This window comes from Puma concolor, chromosome C1 (genome assembly GCF_028749965.1).
Source record: "Puma concolor isolate L17-30 chromosome C1, mPumCon1.1.hap2, whole genome shotgun sequence".
NCBI lineage: Eukaryota > Metazoa > Chordata > Mammalia > Carnivora > Felidae > Puma > Puma concolor.
This window is the reverse complement of record NC_141674.1, coordinates 7,812,668-7,831,089: the sequence shown is the minus strand read 5'-3', so window position 1 is coordinate 7,831,089 and position 18,422 is coordinate 7,812,668. Positions and strand designations below refer to the sequence as shown.

Below are 18,422 nucleotides of genomic sequence, written 5' to 3'. Positions count from 1 at the left end.
AAATAGTCCTTCTTTGTCAACATTTATTGAGTGTCTACCGTGTACAAAGTCTGGTGCTCGGCCCTGCGATCTCCTTGGTTCCTTTTTTGTCTTTTCCTAGATTCGGGTAAGACTTCCAGTTGAAGGACGGATCTGTTCTACTTCCTCTCTCCTCTCCCAGTGCACTCGCGTTCGAGTTTCATCTCGTTATGAGCTCAGAGTAAAGGTAAAATATGCTTGTTGCTCTGGACTAAGTCGGGGACTGAGGCTTTTGTCACCTCCCGGCCCAAGCAGCTCGTCCTGACGGAGAAAAGCATTGGCTCTGGAGTCAGACAGCCCAGTTCAGCTTTGGGAAAGTTATTCTCTGTGCATTGCTGTCCTCATCTGTATAATGGGTATGTTAGGTATACCCCCCTCGTTACCGTTGTGGTGAGGATCTAATAAGACGGTACGAGTGCTTAGCATGGTGCCTGGCGCATAACAGCCACTCAGCAAATAATAGCGATTGACGTATGATTAGGTGTCGCTTTCCGTCACCGCGGAGGACCCGAAACCAAAAAACTGTGACCGGGAAACTGAGCTGTGATTCCTTTCAAGTCTTTCCCAATTACACAAACTGAGACAGACGCATTTATTTGTTCAACAATCAGTCATCAGGAGCCTCCTGGGTGCCAGGCCCCGTGTTTGGCACCTTGGCCTTCTGCAACCAAGATGCAGAGCCCCCACTCAGGAAGCTCAGGGTCCAGTGGGGAAGGTGGTGAGGACAGGGGGAGGGGGCTCATCTCTGGAGATTCAGAAGTAGAAGAGGCTCTCAGTGGAGGCAGGGGGCCAGATGGATGACCTCAACAGGGGCCTTAGCCGACCGTCCTTCCCCTCCTGCCTACGAAGGGCCATAGTTGGGGCATAGTTTGCCAGAACTATCTATTTCCCCACTGCCGACCCCTGGCCTAATGCCAGGGAGTGGGAAATTCTGCGAAGCCCCTGTGTCAAGCAGGCAACTCCTGGCAGCTCCTGGGTTGTACCAGCCCCTCCTCTTTCCCCCATACTTTGTCCTGGGAACTTTGTAGTTATCTTCCTAAAGCACAGGCCCCTCAAGGACAGGGACCATGTAGGCTTCTCTTGATTCAGTGCCTGCCTCACAGAGAGTGAAGGCCTGCTATGTGCCAGGCACTGTTCGAGGGACGCAGAACAAAGTCCCTGTCTCCAAAGAGCTCCCATTCGAGCAGGGGCAACTGGACAGGAAATACGAAAACAAATGAATAAGCAAAATCAGTGTAAACACTCCAACAGGGTAAAAGTGAGAGAGAAAGCTGGAGAACTACTTTAGGGAGAAAGCCTCCCTGAGGAGGTGACATATGAGCAGAGATCTGAGTGATGCCAAGGAAGCAAGCGCAACAAAGGGCCATCCAGGCAGAGGGAACCAGTGCAAAGGCCCTGAGGTAGGGACAAGCTTAGCATTTTCCAGAAGCTGGTGTGTCAGGGTAATGTGACTGACAGGGGTCGGGTATTTTATTTTAGGGAAAGCTCAGAAAATGCTAAAAGAAGCAGATGAGGAAAAAAGCATGTGATCTGTCTCTGCAAAGGGCTTGAGGGGTGGGGAATGAAGCACCCAGAGACAGCTTGCGAGATCAGGGGCTACTTTTCGGGTGTGGCGTTCTCTCTCAGCCCCTTGCTTTGTTTTAAAAAAGAAAAATCGCTTTTTCTGAGTTGGAGGAGGGGTCCTCCTCCCTCCCTTGCCAGTTTCCAGCTCCTCCCTCCCCAGATGAGGTTCCTTCAGAGGAGGTAGAAAGACTCCCTGGAGGATGGGAGAATTGCAAAGTATCTGAGAAAAAAACACGGAGGGAAGAATAAATGTCTTAATAAAAGTTTGTGGCTTGAGAGGTGGCTGTTGGGAGGGGTGAACCTTCTAGTGAGAAAGCGAGAAGGAGAAAACCAGTGAGTTTCTCGGCAGCTCCTCAGAGGCAGGGCCTGGCTGGTTCACCTGTCTTCCCTGGGAAGGACCTGCTTACCTTTCGCTGGGGCTCCACAGAAGCCTGCCGAATGAACACGAGCGAGCGAGCAGGACTCCTCCAGTGCATTCTGGAGGAAGAAAGGCCAGAGGCAAAGAAGGGAGAGAGGGCAGGAAGAAATGAGAAGTGGAAGGAGCACTGGATGTCCCAAGGAGCGATGACAATTACTGGCATTTATCGATCACTAGCTTGGCTCAGGCACTTTTCCTGCATTAACTCATTTTCGCCTCTCAACAAGCCCAGGCAGTAGTACGTTTTTATTACCCCCATTTTACTGTTGAGGAAACTGAGGCGCAGAGGGGTCAAAATGCCTTACCAAGATCACCTTGCTGGGGAGTGACTGGGGTCTGACCACCAAACACAAGCTGTCACCCACTTCTTTATACGGCCCCCGGAGTGGAATTAGCCTCGAATCAGTAGCGAGAAAACCTGCCTCGCCACTTCTCAGGTCACTACCCTCACTGTGCCTCAGTTTCTCCTTCTGCACAGTGGCAGGATAGGGCTTGGGCTCTTTGGGGCTGTGTGCTCTGCTGAGTCACCAGGCACAGGGTCTTAGGCGAGGCAGGCCAGCAGCCAGTTCCTGGAACTGAGGACTGATTTGATAGTGTGGGGTGGCAATGGGTCAGTGGTCCACGGGAACTGTCAAGGTGTTGCTGCTTCCTATTAATTACGGGGGTAAAGAGGGGAGAAGACGAAATGAACCTGAGAAGTGTGTCTCACTCCTAAATCTGGCCTTCTGGTGTGGACTAATCCCAAACATGGGATTCTCAGACCCATTCCAGGTGGTAAGGAGACAAGGTCTATTTTTGAGGTTGTTTTTTTTTTTTTTTTTTTCTCAGCCAATTTAAAAGAAGTAGAGATCACTCAGCAACTAAGGGATATGGGGATGGTTGGGCCTCCTCTCCCAAATCTGGAGGCTTTATTAGGGGACAGGGCCAATCCTGGCCACTCAGGGCCAGAGGACCATGGAGTCCCTAGTCTCTATCCATTAACCAATTAATTTCAAGCTTAAAGCAGGGCATGGAACGCATCCCAGCAGATATCTGTCTTGGGTAATTACCATCCAGGGCTTCTGGTTACTTCCAGTCCTGAGAAGCTTTGCCGAAACCTTGCAGATTAGGCCCCAAAGTCTACCTACCAGCCTGCAATAACATTTACCAGCCTGCGGTATTTCCTCTTAGTTTAATGCATTCTGTTGAGCACGTCTCCAAACTGTGGGTCATACTTTGAATTTGTATTCATTTATTCGACAAATCATTTAGCTATTTCGTTTACTATTGTGGTCAATTTTTCACTTCTCTCTCAGTCTGAGTGTTTATCCATTTCTTTCACGTCTGACGTTATTTCCATCATGCTGTTGTTAAGAAGAAAAAACAGGTACAATGACTCACTGCCTCATCGGACAGGGGTGGCCTGATGGAGAAAGGCAGGACCATGGGGCCAGGACTGTAGCTGACCTCCAAGCTCAGCCCAGTATGGCCACCTCAGACCAACTGGGAGGTGGGCAGCAGGGGCAAAGGGAGAAAAGGGGGTGGCTTCTCTGGTGGAATAGGAAGGTCTCCTCCCCTCAAAGAGGCCCTCCTGTCACCTGAGAGAGGTAAATTAGCTCTCCCCAAACACGTTATCCTATTTCCTTGCATTATTTTCTTCATGGGTCCTTTCACTCTCTGAAATATTATTCATTTGTTTTAATGTTCATTACCTTCACCGCACCCCCCCCCCCAGTCCCAGTCAAGTTCATTCTTCATGGTCTATCTTGCTCACTTAAGGATTTATTTCCTGCACAATGGGCTGAATGAAGAACTCCCTTGCAAAGAATAAGTGCAAAGCAGATATCAAACAGTGAGAACATCACGTTCCTTTGGGTTCGGCAATTCTAACATTCCAACTTGTAGAAAAGAGCTAGTTCTTCAGTGGGAAAGTGAGAAGCAAGACTGGCTCTCGGGGGATCGGAACAGGTGAAAGCAACCCACTCCTGTCCCTCCTCTCTTGTCCCCCAGCCTCAGCTCCACTCAACTGGGTTGGGGGTGGGGGGGGGGGCGGTGCGGGTAGAAAGCTTCTCCAGCCGCAAAAGAGAGCCGTGCGCTCAGATGCTCCTCCGCAGGCCGCGTCTAGCTGCGCTCACAAGCCGAGCTCAGCCCGGGCGGTGGGTGGGAAGAAACAGGGAGGGGAAGGTCTGGGGGTGTGAGGGTGGAGCGGAGCCCGGCCCTGCGATCCGGCCCGGGTTTTGCATGCCACCCACTCGCCCGCTCGGCCGCGGAGAATTCCATAATCACAGCGGGCGAGAGCGGAGACTGGGAGCGAAAAATCCGGGATCCGGCAACTTTGGGCAGCGCATGCGCGCCCGCGGCGCTCCATCCCAAACACACACACATTTTTCCCCCGGACTTGGAAAGTCACCCAAAGCCGCCCCAAGTGCAGGTAAGAGACTCGGCGCTCCCTCCGCCGCGGCTCCCCCACGCCCCTCAGCTCCGGGGGCCTCCCGGGGTGCTTCCCCGCCTCGCCCCCTGTCCCGGTGCAGCCCCCCACCCCCGAGGCTGCCGCTTGCAGCAGGGAGCGGGCGAGCGAGCGAGCGAGCCAGCCAGCCAGCCAGCCTGCCTGCGCGCGGCGGCTGCCACCCAACTCCGGCAGTGCGGGAGGCAGGGGGCACGGAGGGCTGGCATCCGGGCGCGGGGCGGCGCGTCGCCCGCCGCGGCCAGGGGAATGCCCAGCGCGCGGCTCCGGGGGAGGGGAGGGCTGCTGCTCCTGGGGGTCACTTACTCCAGCTGAGGGGGCGGCGGGGTAGGGGAGAAGAGGGGGAGGTGCCAGGCGTGAGTGCAGGACTTTACAAATAGGGTGGGGGCGTCCCCCGCGCTGCAGGCTCGGGGCGGGGGGGCAGGTGCTCGCCAGTACCGGGTAATCACTCCTTCCCCCTGCGTCCCCCCCCCCCCCCCCCGCGGCTGCAGGGGTTCGTGCGCTCGCCAGGGCAGAGAAGGAGGCAGGGGTGAGGGGTGCCTGGGGTGACTTTGCAAGACTTTGCCCAGGGGAAGGGGTGGGTGGGGAACCCCTCCAGCCGACTCTTGTGCCCCAATACCAGGGTGTAGGTGTTACCGGCAGAGGTAGGCAGTGTTCACTTAGGCGCGGGGTGCCAAGGGGTGCCTCCGGGTGGGAAAACGAAGGCAATGGGTTGCTTGGCTGGGGGGAGCGGCGCCCCCTTTTTCATTTGTGCCTGGGAAGTTTGTCTCAAGTGCGCTGCTTCGGGCGCGGCAAGTGGCGCTCCTCACTCCCCCCACCCCCACCCCAGCGTCCCCGGGCGCAGGACTGGCAGCGCTGGGCACAGGGAGCCGGGGCACCGGCTTAGGGCCATGCGGCTGTCCGCCGGCGGCCGCCTGGGTCCGGGGAAAAGTTCCGGGGACTTGCCGCGGTTGTTGTGTGCGCCGGGAGAGAAGTTGCGCCCGGGGATGTGGGACATTGGGCTGGCGGGCCGGCAGGCGGGTGGAGCGGTGCGCTCCCAGGGGGCTTGGCCGCGGTGGGCGAGGGTCTGGCGGGGTCTGTGCCCCCAGGGTGGGCTGAGGGTGACCTCGGGGCTTAGCAGTTGGGGAAAAGAAAACCCTAAATCTAGGGACGCACGGCTGAAAGAGGCACGAGTTGGAGGACAGAGAAGAGTAGCTCGTTAGGGGAGCAGGAGGGCACCAAAGGGGAGAGGGCTGGACCACCCGGTCACTTGGGGTCGACCTTCAGGGCAAAGGAGCGCGTGGTGGCTGGCAGAGGAGTGTCGCGAAGCGGGGCTCCAGGGGGCGCGCGGGAATGGGGTATATCGGGTCGGACAGACTGTCAGGGAGCTCCCGGGGCAGGGGGCCGAGTCGTGCGCCCGGGGTGAGCCGGCCGGGCGGAGCGGCGGCCGGTTTATTTTTACTCGGTGGCATTTGCAGAATGTGCAGCTGATGGCCGTCGGCCGCCAGGAAGTTTTGCTTTCTGTTCTTTCTCTCTTTCCGAAGCCAGCGCGGCCGGGAGCGGGCGGGCCGGGGAGCCGGGCCTGGGAGGGGAGGGGGCGGCCGCTCGGGTGGCAAGGTGCGGGCAAGGGGCGCGCTGGGGCGGCGGGCGGGGGCTGGCGGGCAAGGGTGGCGAGCGGCGCTGGGTCTCTGCGGAGCATTTGGGCGAATGTCTGTCCCCAGCGTTGGGAGCTTCTCGGCGAGGGGAACAGGTGTATGCGCCGTCAATCACAGCGGGAGGGACACTTTGGGGGCGTAGATTAAGATAATAATAATAGATTTTTCTCTAGGGGGTGGGCGCAGATTCTTCTTCCAAGTCGTTCCCGACCCAGGTCCGAAGTTGGGGGCGGAGAAGAGTGCCGAGGGAGGCAGGGGGCTGCTTCTCCCTCTCCACAAGTTCTTCCGGACCCAGCCTCAGCTTGAGAAGCGGGCCCTGGGTGCGGCGAGGACCTCCTTCCAGTCACGCTGGGGAGGGTGCGGGTGCGTGTGCGGGTGCGTATGATTTGTCCACCAGGGAAGCAGCGAAAACACCCCTCCAACAAGCCTGGAGCTCCCCCAAACCCAGCTGGATCGAGGGGGGTTGTTCGTCGCTGCCCCGGCGGAGTCTGGGGGCACGACCTCCAGACTGTGTGGTTGTCCCGCCAACACCCGGTAGACTCAAAGAGATGAGGGCGGCGAGGGGAGAAAGGCCAGGGTAGTCGCGGAGCAAAGTTGGGAAATTTAGGACGTCTCTAAGCTGGTACAAGCGCGCGGTAAGAGCGCGCGAGGGGACTGGAAAACAGATCGCCGGGTAAATTGGTGCCCCCCCCCTCCCCGCGGCGCGCGCGCGCGCGCACACACACACACACACACACACACACACACACACACACACACGAACACCACACACACGTCGCCGTCCTAAAGGGAGCTGTCCGGGCTGAGCAGGAGCAGCTGCGCCGGGCGTGGTGAGGGGGGTAGTTGGTCCCCGGGGGCTGCGCCCGGGCTGCGCTCCACGTGCCCAGAGGGGGCGCTGGGCCGTTCGGCGCCCAAGCGCAAAGCTCCGGGTTTGCGCCTCGGAGGCGGCCAGGAGGTGCGTCCCGGGCCATCTCCGGCGACTCGCGCTGCCTCCCCCGACGCCAGTGGCTTTCCCACTTCCTAAACTTCGGCTTTGTGGTTTGCTCCTCACTGGAGCTCTCAGACCCTCTGCAGGGCAGGGTGGGGAACTTTTCCCTTCCCGGCGGCCGCCACCGTCTCTCTCTCCGGAATCCCGCGAGCTAGAGAGATTGCCCCCCGCCCCCATCTTGTTAGCCACCTTAGAGGCGGTTAACGAGAGTTTATGGGGAATATTGTTGAACTTCAGTAATCAGGTTTCCAGCGATCTTATGCCTCCTGTTTAATTTATTAGACTAGTTATTTATTCTGTTGATGATAATCTGTTGCTGGTTTCTATGGAGATGTTAAACTGATCTCTTTCAGAAATCAAACTCCATATGCACTAAAACGTTTAAAGGGGCAGTGCCTCTCTCTCTCTCTCTCTCTCTCTCTCTCACTCTCTCCCCCTCTCTTTTTGATTTTTGTTTTTAGACTTTGCACCTTGCAGACACTTCGAGTCTTTCCCTGAGTCTCAGTGCTTTTTATTTCCTTCTTACGAAGGAGAGGAGCCGGGAGACTCGCGCTTTGTGGCAAGTACAGCTTATTATGGCTAGAAGAGAGCGAAGGCTTTGATGCCTAAGTTGCATCATCATTTAAAACAGATCATTTCACCGCCCCCCCTTCCCCATCTTATAAGAGCAAAATTCTTTCAAGATCAAAGAGTCCAATCTAAAAAAACACACACACACAAAAACAACTATTGTTAAAAAAAAATAGAAAGTCAAATGTAAACCTCTCCTTTATATCTGTTCCCCTGTGTTTAAAGAATTTTTTTAGTGAGAAAAACAAAACTTGTAGCTCAGCTAATTTTTCATACTTATTAATAGTTTATCTGCCCCCCCCTTTTAATTTAAAAAGAAGTTCAAAGTTAGATTTCTCTGCCTGTGGGGGTTGAGGTATATTTGCTTCTCTTTCAGATCCTGACCATCTGTTTTTGGAAAATTAGCCTCTGGGAAGAGGGGGAAAGTTTTTACTCAAACTTAATGGAGTACTTAAAAAAAATTTTTTTTAATACCCAAATATTTTGCAGTCCTAATTTCTCCACTTTTGGGGGGAATATCAGTAACCTCTGTCTTGTGTATGAGAGCATATCAACTTTTTCTCTTTTTCTCCTCCTCTCCTCAGGTATTTTTCTGTAGACTTTGGGGGGTGGGGAGGAGGGTACAGTGAATTAAGAAAGTAAGGCAGAAGAAAATTATCTTGGTTTGTGACACTCTGAAAAATTGCAAACCTACTCTGAACTCAGATATTTATCACGCTGACAGATATGATACAAAGCGATTGCATTTCCTAATGATCCTCTGGGACTAAGTTGTAGGTAAAACCATTTAATGCATTTTTAATTTTAAAGTAAGGCCTGGGTTCCATTTTCTTGGAGGTGGGGGGAGTGGATGTCCCTCTCTAGAGCTGATGCTTTCTGAGTATACTGTTTGGCTTTTGCAAGTAGAATCCCCCACCTCCACCCCTTCCCATTTCCATTTACTTTGGGGAGGGGTGAGCCACACACAGGGCATTTGGCTTTCATAAATAAATTTATATCTGGCCAGAAGGTCCAAAACTAAATAAGAGCACACTTAAAAAAAAAAAAAAAGAGAGAGAGAGAAGAAAAAACAAACCTCAGACTCCACCCCTGCTATAGGAAATAAAACAGAGGCTATACTTGACTTTTTCCCCCCTCTCTTGCCATCCTGGTTCTCTTTTACATTATTTTCTTTTGGAAGGGGGTGGAGTGGTTGTTGCTTCTCAGCTCAGAGGAGAGAGGAGCCATTCTTGCTATTTCCCCCTTTGCTATATTTTAAAAATTTGTTTGATTTGGATTGCAAACAGAACAGGCTACCGGGAGAAAAGAGCACACTGTGGCTTTAAACTCAGGAGTTTGCATATTCTCCTTGTATCTTTCCCCTTTGCTAATTATTGTGTTGTTTTCAGAGCAAATATGTCATATCCATGGCGACCGGGCAGGTTTATTGTCTTTCTGAAGCAATAGCTCACATAAGTAATTAATGACTTTCTTTTTTTTCCTCTGGCTTAGGTTAAACAGATCATTCAAGGAAAGTCATATCTCTCTCTTCTCTCTTCTCTCTCTCTCTCTCTTTTTTTTTTTTTAGCCCAGTGACATAAGAACATGAGTTAGAACAAGAAAATACTTTAACCAAGAAGTCAACAGCTTATTTTCCCCCATTTCTTTTAAAAGCTGAAGTGTCAGCTTTCAGACATATGAGGCTGTCATTCTGTCAGCCGTGAGCAGTGCAGTTGGAAATCCATTTGAAGGTTGTGCGGAAGGCGAAGTGTTGGCATGGGGGGGAGTAACCTGAAGGAATTTGCTTTGGAGGTAGGGGGGAAGCACTCCAAAATGAGTATTTCTCCTGTATTTAGCAGAATTTAATTAAATTGTTTACAGGAAAGAATTAATGAGTTGGTAGTAATGTGTGTCCCCCCCCCCCTTCTTTTTCCCAGTCTAGTTAATTGGAAAGACAAAGTTTTTCTTTTTTGATTCACCTTGAGCTTCAGCTTTCTCCAGCCTTTGTCTCAAGTGTTTTTTCCTGGAAAAGTACCTTTTGGAATCCCCTCTGGTTTAATATTTCCAGAATTATAGCAAAGGGGTTGTTTTTTCCCTTAGCCGTACAACCTAAAGCTGATTTCTGCTTCTCAGGAATCCACTGTGATGATTGACGATGGCCTGGATTTTTTTTTTCACTTATTTTTGGAGGGGATGGCTCTGTGAGGATGTAAAATTATACAGCCAGCGTATCTCCCTTCTGTATTAAGTGACAGTGTTGGGGAAGGTGTAAGAAATGTTTTCCTTTTTTTTTTTTTAAATCACCATTTATGTTCCTCCCTTTTCAAGTGGACTTTTTGCTAATAAGTCTTAGGATGTCATTCCTTAACTTTAGAAAGATACTAGATGTCCAACTGATACTCTCTTTTGCTCCCCCCCCCCCCCACCCCCGGCCAACAGGCAGGCATTAATTAAGCACACTTATACTCTGTTCTCCATCTTTTTGAAATTCCACGTATTCCTAAGGTTTTGTGTGTGTCCTTAAAAAAGGGGAATGAGATAAAGAGAAAAGCATTTCTATTATATTTATACTTGGACACAATGAAGAAGGATATTCCCCCCCCCACACCCCTCCATTTGAAGTAAGTTAAAAAAGGCTGTGAGTCAACTGAATGAATCTTTAGGCTTTTGGCATTAAAAATAAAAATATAAAGCAGAAGGGAGATTTCTTTGGTATCTGATTTCTGAAGAGGAGAAGAGAAGGCCAGGCGAGTCTGGTGCTGAGACTCCAGCGGAGTGGTAATTGAGCCCGTAACCTCTTGATGTCTATATCAGAGAAACAGACATGAGCAGAGCGAACCGAGGAGAGGCAAACAAGCCTTGTAAAGGAGGGAGCTCAAGGGGAGATTCAGAGAGAGAGAGAGATTTAATTTATAGACATTTTAAAACCTGTAATTTCATTAGGATCTGTTCTTCCCCTTCTCTGAAGGGCAGCCCGGCAGACCGATCCAGCGGTCCCTCTGCTGGGATGCACGGAGTGCTTTGGTGGGCGCGAACTTGGGCATTCGTGGAGGCTGGCGGGCTCGTTTGCTTCTTGCCTGTTTTCCAATGGCTTCCTTATTTGGGAATTAAAAAGTCCCGAATAGCGAAAAGTTAACCATGGCTTCTGGCCGCCTGGTGATCTCCCCTGTGGGTGTCGACGCCGTGCCTCAAGCGGGTCTGTCTCCTGCCTGGCCTTTGGCACCTGTGTGTCTTCAATCTGTCGCTGGGCTGCCCGTGGTTCCAGAGGCAGGAAGCCACTGGGGATAGAGGTGGGGGGGTGCCCCATCTCTGCCCCCCGACTCAAGTTCACCAAGTTAAGTTGCTGTGGTGCTGAGGCCACCGTGTGGGTTGGGGGTGGGGGGGGGAGCTAACGCCTGTCATAAATTCTGCAAAAATTAATCAACCGTTTAAGAGCCTGCACGTTAACGAGGTTGTGTGGGCAGCCGGGCCCCTTCTACAGTTCTCCCTGCTCAAAGTCCAGCAGAGTGAGGGGTGGTCTGGAGGGTGGGGAAGAGAAGGGGGAGTTTTTTTTTTTTAATCTGAATAATTGAGAACAACTAGGGAGAGGGAAGAAGAGAGAGGGGTTTATTGAATATAAATCCTCAAGTGCCCTTGTTCCATATTGTTGGAATTTTTTTTTTTTTCCTTTTGGTCTGGATTTGTCCTGTGTGTCTTTGGTGGAAAAGACACGTAGAGAAAGAGAGCCAAGGAGGGGGGTGGGGAGAGAGAGGGAAGGATAGAGAAGAGAGAGAGAGAGAGAGAGAGAGAGAGAGAGACGTGTGGCTCCTTCGGAACTCATTATCATTCTTAATAAGCCTTAAGGAATAAAGAAGAGAGAGCATTGAGTGTAAATGCTGGGTAATCCTAACACTTCTCAAGGTGAGAGGAGTCTTGAGGACACAGAGAAAAGAGAGAGCAGAGAAGGGGGGGCATGCAGTCCTGGGGGAGTGGCAGGCCCAGGGTTTGGGAGGCTCTGCAGGAGACCTGGAGGCTGGGGTGGCGGGGGTGGGGGGGGTGCCCATAGAAGCCCAGACCAGACGGTTGTCTGAGATGACACTGGGATCTCCAGGAGAGGGTGACTAGCTGGGATAAGGGAAGCATCTGCCTTGGGTCGGCCCTGCCTTGGGTTGCAACGGGGAGCAGGTGCCACAGGGCCTTTGCTCCCTCCTGGGCACCGTCTCCCCGGCAGGCTCAGCTCCCGTCCGCCCCCCAACCCCCCTCCACCCTGGCCTCAGGTTCCTGGAGAAGGTCTGGGGGGTGGATGGCTTGTCCCGCTCCCTTGGGCTCCCCTGCATTGTCCGCTCTGGTAAGCCGGAGGGACAGAGCGGCGGCCAGAGCTCAGCTCCGGACACTAGGTGGCTTAGAGGATCTTCGAGGTTTTTCAAGACGAGCAGCCGCTGGCTTCCTCTCTCCTCCCTGCTGGTGGCCTCTGCCGGGCCTGTCCTCTGCCGGGCCTGCGGGCAGCCCTGGCAGGCCGGCAGGAGGGTGAGTGGGCCTTGGCACAGGAGCATGGCACAGCTCCCGGGGCCAGCGCTCCCAGTGACCAGCTTCCAGGCCAGGCAAAGGGGAGGCCCGGGGGGGGGGGGGGGCCAGGGAGGCAGCTGGGCAGGGCCACTTGAGAGGGACAGTTGGGCAGGAGATACCGCTGAGCCCATGGTGGGGGGGGGGGGTCTCTGCTTCTTCCTCTTTTGAGTTCGTGTGCCCCCTTTGAGAATCCTCTTAATAAAAAAAGGTCTCATAAGCATAAATACTACTTATCCTTTGAGGGGTTTCAGCAGATCTTATAAACCCAGCTGAGGACCCTCTAGGGTCCCTTGCTCTGGTGGGCTTCTTTCCAATTCTCCAGGACCGTTGTGGGGGGAAAGCAAGTGAGGAGGCAAAATCTGTTCTGTCCGTTCCCATCCCTGCCTACCTCAGTACTGGGGGAGCAGAGCCAGGTCAGACTGTGACACAGCTCCCCGCCCCGTGCAGGTGGACTGGGGCCCACGCTCAGATTCCCCTCTAAAGAGCCATACCTGCTCAGGTAGATGTCCCTCTACAGGACAAAGGCAGCCTTCTCCTCATCCGGAGGAGCATTCTGGAGGATTCCTAGGGTATTTGAGGAATGGTCTTAGCCAAGGTCGTGTCCAAACCATGGGTGATTTTCTCTGGAGACAGAGGAGGGGCAGGAGATACAATTCAGGTTTGACTTACCATAGTCAGGTGTGTGTGTGTGTGTGTGTGTGTGTGTGTGTGTGTTTTAACTCGATGTTTCTTTTGGAAAGCAACTTCTGGGGAGCATGCAAAAAGGGGTGCGTGGGAGTTGGAGATGAAGGCTGGTGACTGAGCCGGTGTGAAACCCGGAGGGAGAGCAGGACGGGTTAATGGCGTGTGGATGCTGCTTTTCTGTTGTTTAAAAGCAGTAATGACCAGATCGCCTGCCCTGTGTGCCTTGCTGATGAGATTTACCGAAAGGAAGCCGCGCTGCCTCTCTGCTGGTCTTGGGGTGGGTAAGCGTGTGTGCGTGTGCGTGCGTGCGTGTGTGTGTGTGTGTGTGTGTGTGTGTGTGATGAGAAGAAGGGGTGGGGGAATCGGCTCTGCCAGGCTGGCACTCTTCCCCAGCACTAATTGCTGGCAGAGTACCCACGGGGGCTGTGCCAGCGTCTCCCGCTCCGCCCGCCCCCCTCGCCCCTGGGGAGCTCAGCTGTGCAGCTCGCTATGTGAGGGCCATTTCCGGGCCCACTAGGCCCGGGGGCTCCTTTGGGAATTTCAGGGAAATCTGATTCCTGAGGGGGGGGGGCGACCATGGGCCAAGCCCAGCATCTTTGGTCTGGCAGGAGGGGACAGGGTGAGGCTTGGGTGGTCCAGAGCTCCGCTGAGGTCTGGTTATAGGGGTCAGGAGACAGCGTTCCCGTTCCGGCTCTGCACTAAACCGCTGTGTGGTCTTGGGCAAGTCATTGGACCTCTCTGGGCCTCAGTTTCCTCTCTTATCAAATGGCCTCTGACCCTACTTCCCTCACGGGGTCGCCCTGCTGGTCGGCTGGCCTAGCAGCTCTGAAAGTTCTTTGAAATCATGAAATGTCATGGAGAATTGATCTTGGTCACAGAGTCACGTACAGCGTGCCCTCTGTGTCAGATGAGCCAGTTTCATATAATATGGTATCAGTCATTCCTGAGAGCCGTGGGCCTGAACATCGCGTGTGTGTAAGTGTGGTGCTGGGGTTGCGTTTTTACATCACGTTGTGCTTTGGTTCTCATTATTGGGAGCTGGGGACTGAGTTAGTGGGGGGCAGTTGCTTTTCAGACGGTATGGGGGACCCCTTTCAGGATGTGGGATGTACTTAACTGTTTTGAGCCATGGATTCACCGAGGAGCTGCATAGATTGTAGATTATGCATTCTGGAATTAGTTAGCTGGGGATCAAAGTCACGTCCTTACGTTAGTTACTTAACTAGCCTGTGCCTCGGTTTTCTTATCTGTAAAATGGGGATATAACATTGGCTGCCTCGTGGGGTTGATGTGAGGATTAGACGAGCTGAGGCTTGTGCTTAGAACCAGCCTGGCACCTGTGTGTGTTTCAGACTCACACGGGAGTGAGTGTGGACACACCTGCTGCCCACCAGGGCGTGCTGTAGACGAGACAGAAGGGAGAACCCGCTCTCTGTATCTGGGGGCTGGGACTCCCGAAGGTGTGGGGTGCTGTGGTGTTAGAAACTCTGATTTTGTGTTGTTTTATCTTTCTGGGCCACCTTGAGGTCTCCTGGTATTTAAGTCAGAAGGCCCACATTTGGAGTCAGACCCCAGAGGGGACACTGAGGAGGGGTTGGTGGGGGCAGCCCCTGGGAACTGCCCCAAGGTGCTGGTGGACCCTGCCTGTGTTCACACAGCCTGTGGGCTTAATGCGGAGTGTCAGTGGGCCCCAGAGGCCCAGGGATCAGTTTCACTACCCCTTTGTTTGCACATCTGTAAAATGGGATTGGAAGCCCACCTGTGAGCCCTGAGTAAGAGCACAGTGGTCTTTTTTTTTTTTTTTTTTTTACTGAGTTTTTACTTTGAACGTTATTTCTGGGATTCACTTAGCCAGGTGAACAAACAGCACACAGTAGGGACCGCGGGGTGAAAATCTGAGGAACAACAGGCCAGCCTTGGGCCGAGGCTGAGCTGAGCCCTGGATGACCCAGAGCTAAGCGCTAAGCTCGGTGCTCAGCAAGAGAGTCGAGCTGGGGAAAGCGGGGCATGGTGGGGATGCAGCCCAGGCTTCCCCCTGCCCTTGGGTGATCCTGCCCTGGGGCGGGGGGCATGCCTCCAGGCCTGGGTGGAGGTGGGGAGGGAAGGGCCAGGAGAAGAAGCAGAGGTGGCTTGGAGGCAGTGACCTAAGGAGGCAAGGACATGGGGGCTTTGCAAAGCAGGGGGCACTTGAGGGGCGAGGGGCACTTATGGAAGATGAGGTGTATGAATCGCCACCGGCCTCTCCCATTTCACTGTGCTATGCCAAAACACCCCGGTTCTTGTTTCACTATCTGAGATCTGGGAGCAGGTTAATTTCCATGACGAACTCCAGGCCACGTGCTCAGAGGATTTATCTAATTAAACTGATGCTTTTTTTTTTTTTTCGAAGAAAGAAAGGAAGGGAGGGAGGGAGAAAAGAAAGGTAGGAAGGGAGGAAAGATGGAAGGAAGAAAAGAAGGAAGACGAAATGGAGGGAGAAGGAAGGATGGAATGAGAAGGAGGGAGGGAAGGGAGGAGGGGGAAGAAGGAAGGAAAGGGAAGGAAGGAGAGAAGGAAGGAATGGAAAGAAGGAAGGAAGAAAAAGAGAAAGAAGAGAAAAGAAAAAAGAAAAAGATGGGAGGGAGGGAGGGAGACAGATAAACTGGAGGCAGACCAGTGATTTTTAAATCCATGCCGGAATGGAGGAGAGGCTTGGTGGCAGAGATGGGGGTCTTCTGAGTGGGTTTCTGTCTTATGATGCTCTTAAGTTTCTTTCCAACCCGACTCTTGGGCTGGGAGGGAAAGGGGCAGCTGGAAGGATTCTGGATCCGGACTCTCCAGTACAGTAACCCTCCCGTGTGGCAGTTGAAATGAACTGAAATGAAAAATTCAGGGGTGCCTGGGTGGCTCAGTCGGTCAAGCGTCCGACTCTTGGTTTTGTCTCAGGTCATGATCTCACAGTTCGTGGGCTTGAGCCCCGCGTTGGGCTCCGTGCTGGTGGTGCAGAGTCAGCTTGGGATTCTCTCGCTCTCCCTCTCTCTCTGCCCCTCCCTCACTCGTGTGCTCTCCTTCTCTCAAAATAAATAATAATAAAATTAAAACTTAGGGGCGCCTGGGTGGCGCAGTCAGTTAAGCGTCCGACTTCAGCCGGGTCACGATCTCGCGGTCCGTGAGTTCAAGCCCCGCGTCGGGCTCTGGGCTGATGGCTCAGAGCCTGGAGCCTGTTTCCGATTCTGTGTCTCCCTCTCTCTCTGCCCCTCCCCCGTTCATGCTCTGTCTCTCTCTGTCCCAAAAATAAATAAACGTTGAAAAAAAAAATTAAAAAAAAAAAATTAAAACTTAAAAAAAAAAAGGAAAATTCATTTCTCCAATGAACTAGCCACATCTCAAGTACTCCATAGCCGCTAGTGGCTACTGTGTTGGACAGCACAGATAAAGAGCCTTTCCATCATGACATCAGGTTCTATTGGACAAGAAGGGCCTGAGAGGGAAGGGCGTTTCGCTCGGAGCCTGGGCTAAAGGGATGAGTCCCCAGGGGACAGTGATGGAGGCAGGAGATGGGCTCTCTGCCCGGTGCCAAGGCCCGCGTGGTGCTGGGCCCTTCTTCCCTTTAGAATTGAGTGCACCTTTCCTCCCTTCTGGGCCAGGGCAAGCTGGCGTGTCTACACTTAGCAGAACAGGGTTTATGTATTTATTTTTTAAAACGTTTTTTTTTAATCTTTATTTTTGAGAGAGAGACAGAGACAGAGTGAGAGCAGGGGAAGAACAGAGAGAGAGGGAGACCCAGAATCCGAAGCAGGCTCCAGGCTCCAAGCTGTCAGCAGAGAGCCCAGCGCAGGGCTCAAACCCACAAACCGTGAGATCATGACCTGAGCCGAAGTCGGATGCTTATCCGACTGAGCCACCCAGGCGCCCCCCAGAACAGGGTTTAAATAAAGCCTTTTCTCACTTTCTGTCTTTTTGACTTCGGGCAGGGTCGTAACTGAGCATGTGGACGTGCTGATTTGTAGGCAGTACCTGCCCCACCGGGTCTTTGCGGTCCTCACCTGAGCGACGCGTGTAAGCACTTAGTACAGTGCTGGGCACAGAGTGACCATTTGAAAAATGGGGACCACGGTTATTATAATAACTATATTATCGTTGTTGATATTATTTTTATGTGATTATCAAAGAGGTTTTGTGGCTGCCACATGCTTAGGGACACTCCTGGACCAAATGCTAATTTCCCTATAATCAACACTTTGCAGAATTAGTTTAAATGAGCTCCCCCAACCCCCCCCCCCCATCCCTGCCTTCTGGAAGCCTATTTTGGATCCCTTTCCACCTCTCCCCATCCCTTTTTTCTTTGGACCAGAAGAAGCGTTGGAACCACCCTAGAATTAAGTCTTGCAGGCCCCTTCTACTTGTGGGAGCCCCGCCTCCCAGCACACGTAAAATTGTGCCCATGTGTGCACGCACGCACGCACACACACTGCTGGCCAAACTACGTTAAAAAAAAAAAAAACCCCCCCAAAAAAAAAAAAACCCAACAAAACACCAAAGTATTAAAATAGGGGAGAGCAGATGTGGCCCAGGCGGGGCTGGCTGGATTGTTTGGGGCTGGGGGTGGGGGTGGTGGCCTCTGGGAGGGACGTGTGTGTTTATTCCTGGACATTGCCCAGTGCCCTGTGTCCTAATGTGGAGCTGAAAAGTCCCCTGTATTGTGCCGGCTCCTTTCCCCGTGAAAAGGCAATTGAGTCAGTGAGTTCCGAATGGATTGGAGCTGACAGTAAATGAGAATTTGGCAGTGGGTAGAAAACAAGTTCCCCCACCCCTGCCCCCCACCTCACACACACACTCACTTATCCTTCCCTAAACTCCCAACGCTCGTGCTCGTTGGGGTTTTAGAGGGGTTTTGAAAAAAAAAAAAATTCTGGTTTCTTTTTGTATGTATCAACATTATCAGTGGGGGTTCTGCCCCAGCCTGCCCCCTCCCCCAGGGACGACCGAACCCGCTCCCCATCGCCTCCATGGCTCCGCCAGTGATCCCGAATGAGTTAAAGGCTGAATCAACTCCAGACCCAGCTGTACATTTTTACTCTGGGTTCCTGAATGGAGCGATGTGCTATGCTCAGCACGATTGGAGACTGTCTGCCCCGGGTGGCCCACCCGGCCCCCACCCTTGCTGGGCTCCACCAGCTTCCATGGGACCTGCTCCTGGCAACTGGGGAGGCGGTGGCCCAGGCTGTGGGGACCTCGTCTGGTGGTCCCCACTTCCAGTCTCCTGTTAGAGACCTGTTTTATCTTGAATGGAAAGCGTGCATCGTCTTGAGCTGGTATCATGCCTGGTCTGCAAAGGAGGCTTACAATTTTGAGGTTTGTATATGCCGTGGGCCCTGCCCCTGCCTCCCCGGCCCCCAGTATTTCCGCCACCCGTGGTGTCCACACCAGTAAATTGGTCAGCAGCCAACTACTTGGGCCTGGCCCTTGTAATGGCCACTGTGGCCCTGTGACTTTAGACACATCCCTAACCATCGGGAGCCTCAGTTTCCTCATTTGCAAAAGAAGAACGGTCACAGTGCCTCTAGCATGGGGCTGCTGTAAGGATTAAATGGAATAATG

General features: G+C 53.0%; 1 protein-coding gene across 1 annotated transcript in view; it reads left to right on the top strand.

The window, feature by feature from the left end:
- The first annotated feature begins 4,255 nt into the window (after positions 1-4,255).
- The window catches only part of CASZ1 (castor zinc finger 1), a 146,858-nt gene continuing 132,691 nt past the window's right edge, over positions 4,256-18,422 (top strand). Inside the window, exon 1 of the mRNA XM_086715665.1 lies at positions 4,256-4,409. The gene's annotated coding sequence lies outside the window, so the exon portion shown is untranslated. The remainder of the gene's footprint in view (positions 4,410-18,422) is intronic.